Source organism: Clytia hemisphaerica, unplaced genomic scaffold (assembly GCF_902728285.1).
Source record: "Clytia hemisphaerica strain Z4C2 unplaced genomic scaffold, Clytia hemisphaerica genome assembly, whole genome shotgun sequence".
NCBI lineage: Eukaryota > Metazoa > Cnidaria > Hydrozoa > Leptothecata > Clytiidae > Clytia > Clytia hemisphaerica.
The window spans coordinates 31,321-41,502 of record NW_027104537.1 but is presented as its reverse complement, the minus strand read 5'-3'; the positions used below and the strand labels follow the sequence as shown (position 1 = coordinate 41,502).

At 36.8% G+C, this 10,182-nt stretch overlaps 1 long non-coding RNA gene across 1 annotated transcript; it reads right to left on the bottom strand.

Moving 5' to 3' along the window:
• Window positions 1-1,078: 1,078 nt before the first annotated feature.
• On the bottom strand, window positions 1,079-3,611 carry LOC136822564 (uncharacterized). The gene is made up of 2 exons (XR_010848912.1): window positions 2,248-3,611; window positions 1,079-2,072 (listed from the first exon to the last, which is right to left on the bottom strand). It is a non-coding gene; the product is annotated as an uncharacterized lncRNA (long non-coding RNA).
• Between the last annotated feature and the right edge of the window lie 6,571 nt (window positions 3,612-10,182).

The window sequence follows — 10,182 nt, the reverse complement described above, 5'->3', positions numbered from 1 at the left end:
CACTGTAAAAAATAATTTTCTAAAAAGTAGATAAAAATTCTTAATACTAGATAAATTATCCCACTTTCAAGATAAATTTTCTATTCCGATGGGTAAGAAATTTTATCTTGATTTGAGATGGCATAGATTTTTTATCTAGAAGAATTTTCTTGTTTTAAGATTAAAACCAAGTGCACATTTCAACCTAAATTATCTTGTTTTAAGATGATATTTTTCTCAAAACAGGATAATATTATTAAAGTCTGTCTCAAAATAATTTGCAGCTGGAGAAAAAAATGGCTGTAACTTTTTATAGAATTCGAATCAAATTGCGATTTTATGCTCGTTAAAAAGATATTCGTGAGTGGAATATTATCAAGTAAAAAATTTGGAAAAAAAAAAGGAAAATGAAAATGAAAAATGAAGAAGAAAAAAATCAACTTCTTGTAGAAATGTGGTATAATTACCATTTTCACAGGAGTGACTCTTCAATCTTAGATCATCATTACTGTGAAAAAACTTTTCAAAAATATGTATTCAATCAAAAGATATCAAACAAAGTTTATTACTGGTTGATCGACAAAAGGCTGTTTCTTTTGTCGTTTTTTACTACTTTATAGAGTCAACCAGCAATAAACTTTGTTTGATATCTTTTGATTGAATGAATATTTGTGAAAAACTTTTTGACAGTGATGATGATCTAAGATTGAAGAATCACTCCTGTGAAAATGGTAGTTATACCACATTTCTACAAGAAGTTGATTTTTTTCTTCTTCATTTTTCTTTTCATTTTCCTTTTTTTTTCCAAATTTTTTACTTGATAATATTCCACTCACGAATATCTTTTTAACGAGCACAAAATCGCAACTTGATTCGAATTCTATCAAAAGTTACAGCCATTTTTGTCTCCAGCTGCAAATTATTTTGAGACAGACTTTAGATATTTTTTCTTGTCATATCTTGTTTTTAGATATTTTCACAATAGAGATCTTTCTTGATTTAAGTTGTTGTATATGGGAATTACCCAGTTGACACATTGTAAAGACGCAGAAATGGGTACCGACAGAAATGCGTGATTTTCAATAAAATTGAGTCTGTATAATTTGAACCAAAAGGCTGGTGTTTCATCTTTTCTCCGTGATTAAAATGCCGCAAAAATCTCAAGTTCGACAGATCAACAATACATCCATGGACGAATTTGAGATTTTTGGATCCTATCATCAACAAAAATAAAGTAGGCCTGTTGAAAGCCTTTCATATATACATCTTTAAGAGTAATAACAATTAACGAAAATATTAACATGTATACACCTTTATTTATCTGTACGCAAAAATTCCATTAAAAAACAATTCCAAGTTAAAATCCTTAGTGTATGCGAGACTTTGCTCGATGAAGGGATGGTTAAATTTAAGGTACAATAGAACTACAAAAAAGAAACCCAACTATATGGTCATTCGATTGCACTGAAAAAAAGTTTGAAAAGTACGAAAACGAACTGTATAAATTATTAACAAAATTAAGCTCTACAAAAGTTCTAAAAAACTCGATAGTAGTTATAAAAATAAACCACAAAATGAAATACACCCCTGTCTCACAGCCCCGGTGGAACTTTTTTCCTCATTGGGGATAAGAATTTCAGTGCGAATAGTTTATTTCGAATAGGGAAGGAATCAAAATTAATTTCCCAGCAGTGGGACTGAAATTTCATGTTTTTTTTTCTACCGGGACGAAATTTTTGTCAAATTTTCCAGTTGGGCGGGGGTCCCAGCGGCTCTGTGACATAGAGGTGTCGAAATTGCTGGGTAGAAATTCTTAAGTCTTTTTACTGCATTATTAAAGCTTTCGTAATGAGAATCTTTACAACAAGTGTCTTTGAAGACGATCCGGTGCTAGAAAATGTCTGTCTGTTGGATAGTATTCGTGGAGCAAGTAAAACAAAACCATTAAACATAAGAAACCGAGTGGAAGCGGCTCCACCGTCAAAATCTTGCTACCATACACGATAAACGATTTTCATGTCCTAACTTCTACCATTAGTCTTGGCATCTCAGGCAAACAGTTCTTTCTTTCGTGCGTTCGGTTGATCAGTCTCCTGTAGAAAAGGAAATTAGAATATATTAGACTTCACAAGCCAACATAGCTCAAAGATAAGTAAGTGCTTCTTTCCACCTACGTTTGCTAAATGAATCTGAAGAGATTTTGTACTTGGAGTGATGAAGTTGCAAATATTGAAGGTGCTGGGTAAACAATTACAGAAATTTTCTTACCTTTTGAAGACGACTTGTAGAGATGTAGACAAGTAGATGACGTTACCCTTCCGGGTTTGCACTTCACTTTTCCTGAAAAAAAAATACAAAGAGCTTTGATTTCAATATGTACCAGAAAAAAGTCCAAAATGGTATTCAAGGTTTTTACGCACAAGCAAACGGGCTGCTCCATTAAGGTAGCCCGGTAGTCTGCACAATTTAGGTAGCACATGACTACAAATTGTTTCCACACTGACTTTCCAAATGTTACAGTAATCTTTCTAAGGTTTTGTAGAAGCAAACGGGCCTTTCCATTAAGTTAGCCCGGTAGTCTGCACAATTTAGGTAGCACATAACTACAAATTGTTTCCACACTGACTTGCCAATGTTACTGTTATCTTTCTAAGGTTTTGTAGAAGCAAACGGGCCGCTCCATTAAGTTAGCCCGGTAGTCTGCACAATTTAGGTAGCACATGACTACAAATTGTTTCTGCACTAACTTGCCGATGTTACAGTAATTTTTCTAAGGTTTTGTAGAAACAAACAGGCCGCTCCATTAAGGTAGCCCGGTAGTCTGCACAATTTAGGTAGCACATGACTACAAATTGTTTCTGCACTGACTTGCCAATGTTACAGTAATTTTTCTAAGGTTTTGCAGAAACAAACAGGCCGCTCCATTAAGGTAGCCCGGTAGTCTGCACAATTTAGGTAGTACATGACTACAAATTATTTCTACACTGACTTGCCAATGTTACTGTTATCTTTCTAAGGTTTTGTAGAAGCAAACGGGCCTTTCCATTAAGGTAGCCCGGTAGTCTGCACAATTTAGGTAGTACATGACTACAAATTATTTCTACACTGACTTGCCAATGTTACTGTTATCTTTCTAAGGTTTTGTAGAAGCAAACGGGCCGCTCCATTAAGGTAGCCCGGTAGTCTGCACAATTTAGGTAGCACATGACAACAAATTGTTTCTGCACTGACTTGCCAATGTTACAGTAATTTTTCTAAGGTTTTGCAGAAACAAACAGGCCGCTCCATTAAGGTAGCCCGGTAGTCTGCACAATTTAGGTAGCACATGACTACAAATTGTTTCCACACTGTCTTGCCAAATGTTACAGTAATCTTTCTAAGGTTTTGTAGAAACAAACAGGCCGCTCCATTAAGGTAGCCCGGTAGTCTGCACAATTTAGGTAGCACATGACTACAAATTGTTTCTGCCCTGACCTGCCAATGTTACTGTTATCTTTCTAAGGTTTTGTAGAAATAAACGGGCCGCTCCATTAAGGTAGCCCGGTAGTCTGCACAATTTAGGTAGCACATGACTACAAATTGTTTCCACACTGACTTGCCAATGTTACTGTTATCTTTCTAAGGTTTTGTAGAAATAACGGGCCGCTCCATTAAGGTAGCCCGGTAGTCTGCACAATTTAGGTAGCACATGACTACAAATTGTTTCCACACTGACTTGCCAATGTTACTGTTATCTTTCTAAGGTTTTGTAGAAATAAACGGGCCGCTCCATTAAGGTAGCCCGGTAGTCTGCACAATTTAGGTAGCACATGACTACAAATTGTTTCCACACTGACTTGCCAATGTTACTGTTATCTTTCTAAGGTTTTGTAGAAACAAACAGGCCGCTCCATTAAGGTAGCCCGGTAGTCTGCACAATTTAGGTAGCACATGACTACAAATTGTTTCCACACTGACTTGCCAATGTTACTGTTATCTTTCTAAGGTTTTGTAGAAATAAACGGGCCGCTCCATTAAGGTAGCCCGGTAGTCTGCACAATTTAGGTAGCACATGACTACAAATTGTTTCCACACTAACTTGCCAATGTTACTGTTATCTTTCTAAGGTTTTGTAGAAACAAACGGGCCGCTCCATTAAGGTAGCCCGGTAGTCTGTACAATTTAGGTAGCACATGACTACAAATTGTTTCCACACTGACTTGCCAATGTTACTGTTATCTTTCTAAGGTTTTGTAGAAGCAAACGGGCCGCTCCATTAAGGTAGCCCGGTAGTCTGTACAATTTAGGTAGCACATGACTACAAATTGTTTCCACACTGACTTGCCAATGTTACCGTTGTTACTAAAAGTGGTAACACAGGGTAACACATGGTAACAGGGGGTAACACTAGGGTAACAGGGGGTAACACATGGGTAACAGGGGTAACACTAGGGTAACAGTGTAACAGTTTAAAAATGGTGGCTCTGAGGGGTCGGAAATTTGAAAATTGACTTAACCAATGTTGTTGGTGAATACAATGATAGAATGAATGATGCTGGTCAATGCAATGATGGAATCGATGTTGCTGGTGACTGAAATGATGGAATCGATGTTACTGGTGAATGCAATGATGGTGTTACTGGTGAATGCAATGATGGAATAAATGGTGCTGGTGATTGCAATGGTGGAATCAATGGTGCTGGTGAATTCAATGTTGGAATCAATGGTGCAGGTGACTGAAATGATGGAATCGATGTTGCTGGTGAATGCCATGATGGTGTTACTGGTGAATGTAATGATGGAATCAATGGTGCTGGTGAATGCAATGGTGGAATCAATGGTGCAGACGGCTTAAATGATGGAATCAATGGTGCAGGTGACTGAAGTGATGGAATCGATGTTGCTGGTGAATACAATGATGGTGTTACTGGTGAATGTAATGATGGAATCAATAGTGCTGGTGAATGCAATGGTGGAATCAATTGTGCAGAGGGCTTAAATGATGGAATCAATGGTGCAGGTGACTGAAATGATGGAATCGATGTTGCTGGTGAATGCAATGATGGTGTTACTGGTGAATGCAATGGTGGAATCAATGGTGCTGGTGAATTTAATGCTGGAATCAATGGTGCTGGTGAATTCAATGCTGGAATCAATGGTGCAGGTGACTGAAATGATGGAATTGATGTTGCTGGTGAATACAATGATGGTGTTACTGGTGAATGCAATGATGGAATCAATGGTGCTGGTGATTGCAATGGTGGAATCAATGGTGCTGGTGAATTCAATGTTGGAATCAATGGTGAAGGTGACTGAAATGATGGAATCGATGTTGCTGGTGAATGCAATGATGGTGTTACTAGTGAATGTAATGATGGAATCAATGGTGCTGGTGAATGCAATGGTGGAATCAATGGTGCAGAGGGCTTAAATGATGGAATCAATGGTGCAGGTGACTGAAATGATGGAATCGATGTTGCTGGTGAATGCAATGATGGTGTTACTGGTGAATGCAATGGTGGAATCAATGGTGCTGGTGAATGTAATGCTGGAATCAATGTTGCTGGTGAATGCAATGATGGAATCAATGGTGCTGGTGATTGCAATGGTGGAATCAATGGTGCTGGTGAATTCAATGTTGGAATCAATGGTGAAGGTGACTGAAATGATGGAATCGATGTTGCTGGTGAATGCAATGATGGTGTTACTGGTGAATGTAATGATGGAATCAATGGTGCTGGTGAATGCAATGGTGGAATCAATGGTGCAGAGGGCTTAAATGATGGAATCAATGGTGCAGGTGACTGAAATGATGGAATCGATGTTGCTGGTGAATGCAATGATGGTGTTACTGGTGAATGCAATGGTGGAATCAATGGTGCTGGTGAATTCAATGCTGGAATCAATGGTGCTGGTGAATTCAATGGCCCTGAGGACTGAGGGGTAAAAATATAAAAGCCACGTGTTTTAAAGCTATTGAAAGTTAAATAGGGTTTCACTTTCTATCCGTTTATATCATCAATGTCAAACTAATAAAATAAGTCATTTTGTCAATATAAGGAAAATAGAATAATGAGAACATTGTACCTCTAAAAATGGCCTTCCCAGTGTTCACGGGGTGTTTGCTTGGTGACAATTTTAATCTAGTTTTACTAAAGGCATCTCATTCGGTACAATAAGAATATTTGGCTTAATAAAGCTTAAAGATACCACACTTATATACAAAAGTATATCAATATTTTTTGTAAAAAAGCGTCTCTTTGTCAAATTACATCAGGACTTGATTTGGATGTTCTCTACGGTTGAGAGAGCAAATAAACTTTTGTGTCCAGGGGTAGATCTTTTCAAAAATTAATTGATTTTTTATATCCCGTAGAACAATTTCTTACTAAAATAGCCTAAATTATAGAATTATCATTTTCCTTGTTCTGAAAGTTTTAAACTATTGAGAAATATTTTTGATTACTTCGTTTGCATTTAGGGGGAATGTAAATTGCATTCACCAGGACCATTAATTCTACCATTGTATTCACCAGCACTATTGATTGCATCATTGAATTCACCAGCACCATTGATTCAAGCATTACATTCACCAGCACCATTGATTCCATCATTGCATTCACCAGTAACACCATCATTGCATTCACCAGCAACATCGATTCCATCATTTCAGTCACCTGCACCATTGATTCCATCATTTAAGCTCTCTGCACCATTGATTCCACCATTGCATTCACCAGCACCATTGATTCCATCATTGTATTGACCAGCACCATTGATTCCATCATAGCATTGACCAGCACCATTGATTCCATCATTGCATTGACCAGCATCATTGATTCCAGCATTGTGTTGACCAACACCATTGATTCCATCATTGCATTGACCAGCACCATTGATTCCTTTATTGCATTGACCAGCACCGTTGATTCCATCATTGCATTGACCAGCAGTATTGACTCCATCATTGCATTGACCAGCATCATTGATTCCAGCATTGTGTTGACCAAAACCATTGATTCCATCATTGCATTGACCAGCACCATTGATTCCATCATTGCATTGACCAACACCATTGATTCCATCACTGCATTGACCATCACCAATGATTCCATCATTACATTGACCAGCACCATGCATTGATTCCATCATTGCATTGACCAGCACCATTGATTCCATCATTGCATTGATCAGCACCATTGATTCCATCATTGCATTGACCAGCACCATTGATTCCATCATTGCATTGACCAGAACCTTTGATTCCATCATTTCATTGACCAGCACCATTGATGTCATCATTGCATTGACCAGCACCATTGATTCCATCATTGCATTGACCAGCAGCATTTATTTCATCATTGCATTGACCAACACCATTGATTCACCAAAGCCGTCAAATCTTTCAGTATATTCACAAACACCAATTTACAATAAAAACAATTGGATTTATTATCTCCACAGTCATATTCACCAGAACGATCAGATTCTGCTGTAAAATCATTAGATTTCCCAAATTCTTGAATAGATTTACCAGAGTCGTTAGGTCGGTCGGTTTAGGTCCCAAAATCACTGGAACCATTAGTTCTGGCGCAGAAATTTACAAATTTTGATAGTTCGACACCTCAGGGCCACCATTTTCAGCTTTTTCCCCATCGTTACTTCGTTACTTTTTCGTTACCACTCGTTACTTGCGTTACTTCATCGTTACCGACCGTTACTTCATCGTTACCTGTCGTTACCTACCGTTACTTGTCGTTACTTGTCGTTACCTATCGTTACCACTTTTAGTAACAACGTTGATTTTGGGTGTGATGGAATTCCAACTTCTAGCCATGGAGTTTTTAAGATTATTAGAGCCATAAGTCACTGACTTGGAGAGGGTTAGGGCAAGTTTAGTAGATCTTGTACCATGTACATGATTTTGACCAAGTTTTAGAATAAAACCATTGAAATACTTAGGTGCTTTGTTTTGAATTACCTGAAGAGCAAAAATACAGTGTCTTAAAATAATTAGAGGTTCAACAGGGAGAATTTTTGATTGAATAAAGAGAGGTGCTGTGTGATCTCTTTGGGTTTTGAAATGCATGTATCTAAGGGCCTTGTTTTGTAATGAGGATATTCTGTTGATATAATCACGTTTGATGAAGCCAAGTGTATGCATGCAATAGTTAAGATGAGATTCAAGAGTGCATAATATAAATTCAGAAGAGTTTTGTAGCTAAGAAAATATCTCATTTTACTCAAGATACCCACTGCTTTTGATAATTTTTTACATAATTCATTCATTTGGTCATCCCAAAGAAGGTGTTCATCAATGATAATCCCAAGATACTTAACTTTTCTTGATAATTTTAATTTCTGCCGCTTAATCTGAATTAAGACTTTTGTTTATTTGTTTTCCCTTTCTTCGAAAGATAATAATCTCAGTTTTCTTCGTGTTGAGGCTGATTTCATTTGCTCTGAGCCATTTAGAGACTTCAGCAAGGTCTTGATTGACCATACAGTTAAGTTTTTTTAATGATTTATTTCGGCAAGAAGCCCTGTGTCGTCAGCAAAATGAAAAGTTTTTGATTTCGTGATTGCCTTGTTCAGATCATTAATATAAATAAGAACAAGTAATGGGCCAGGATGGATCCTTGGGGAACTCCATGTTTAATGATTTTGTAAGCAGAAAGGGTGCCTCTCACATTGGTACATTGTTCACGATTTGAAAGATAGGATTTGAAAAGCAAAAGTGAGCGATCTCTGACCCCATAATGATCAAGTTTTTTAATAAGTATGTCATGTCCTACTGTATCAAAAGCTTTTTGGAGATCAATAAAGATACCTACTGAGAATTCATTGTCATCTAGAGCTGATCTAATTTCCTCTGTGAGGGCTATGATGGCATGTGAAGTGTTATGGTTTTTGCGAAATCCAAATTGATTTTTAAAGAGAATGTCTTGAGATTCGAAAAAAGTGTAGACTTGCTCATGGAGAATTTTTTCAAAGATCTTACTGATATTAGAAAGTAGTGATATTGGTCTATAGTTTTCGACATTAGCTTTGAATCTTTCTTGTGGACTGGGGTCACTGTGGCTTTTTTTAAACATTCAGGGAAGATACCAAGATTGATGCACTCATTGATTCTTCAGAAAGGACGAATCCAATATTTGGAGTGATAAGTTGAGAATTTGGGTTTGAATGCTGTTTGGACCGACTGATTACTGTCAGATATTGATTAATTATTTTAACAATGTCATCAACTGATGGGGGAGCAAACTCAAAGGAAGTTGGATTTGGGTTTGTGAGATAATCATCAAAATTTTTGTCAGTTGGGATGATTTTAGACTTGGTTTTTTCAGCAATGTCAGCATAGAAGTTGTTAAAGATATCTGCTAATTTACTGTCACCTTCGTGTTGTTTATTATCGTGGATGAGAACTTTTGGTAAACCTTGTTTTGATTTGCTGCCAATTATATCTCTGATGCCCTGCCAAGTTTTTTGAATGTTAGATTTGAAACGTGAGAAATAGTTTTTATGGTGATTTGCTTCAAGGATTCGGATGTATTTTGTTAGTTGGTTTTTGTAAGTTTTGAATTGAGCAAATCGTATGTGTTTGAGCTCCTGATCTTTAGTGTTCATATATTTTCTGGCAAGATTTTTTCTGGTAATGATTGATTTAAGAACACCTTGAGTGATCCAGGGTTTATGAGATTGAAGTAAATTTTTGGTCAGCCGAAGCTGAGCATTCAAATAGGTAAAATTTTCCAGTTCCATCATCATAAGACGACAAAAAAAAAATCCGACTTCCCGATCTCACTTTGATTTCTAAACATTCTTCCGATCGGGTTAACTTTTTTGGGTACTTTTAGCGTGTGTTGTTTTTACAGATCATAATGTGGTGTTTCAAGATGGCGGCTCAAGCGATAAGTCAGATGTGATAAGTCAGTGTTGTACCAAAGTATTTCCAGTGTAAATCTGTTGCAAGCTTCAATTTCTGTCATTTATTTTTTTAACTCGGCAAATCAAACACATGATTTTCATCAAGGGGATTCTTTTTCTACATCTTTTGAAGGTTTAAAGCCGTTTGCTCAAGTTTTTGTTTATGTTGAATTTTGATACTTTTTATTGCTGCTTTTCTTAGTTTTTGCAATAAAAACATGTTTTTCTTGTTTGCATCTAGGGGGATTGATGGTGTTTATACTGTTATTGGGATTTGATAAAGTTTACAAAAGTACA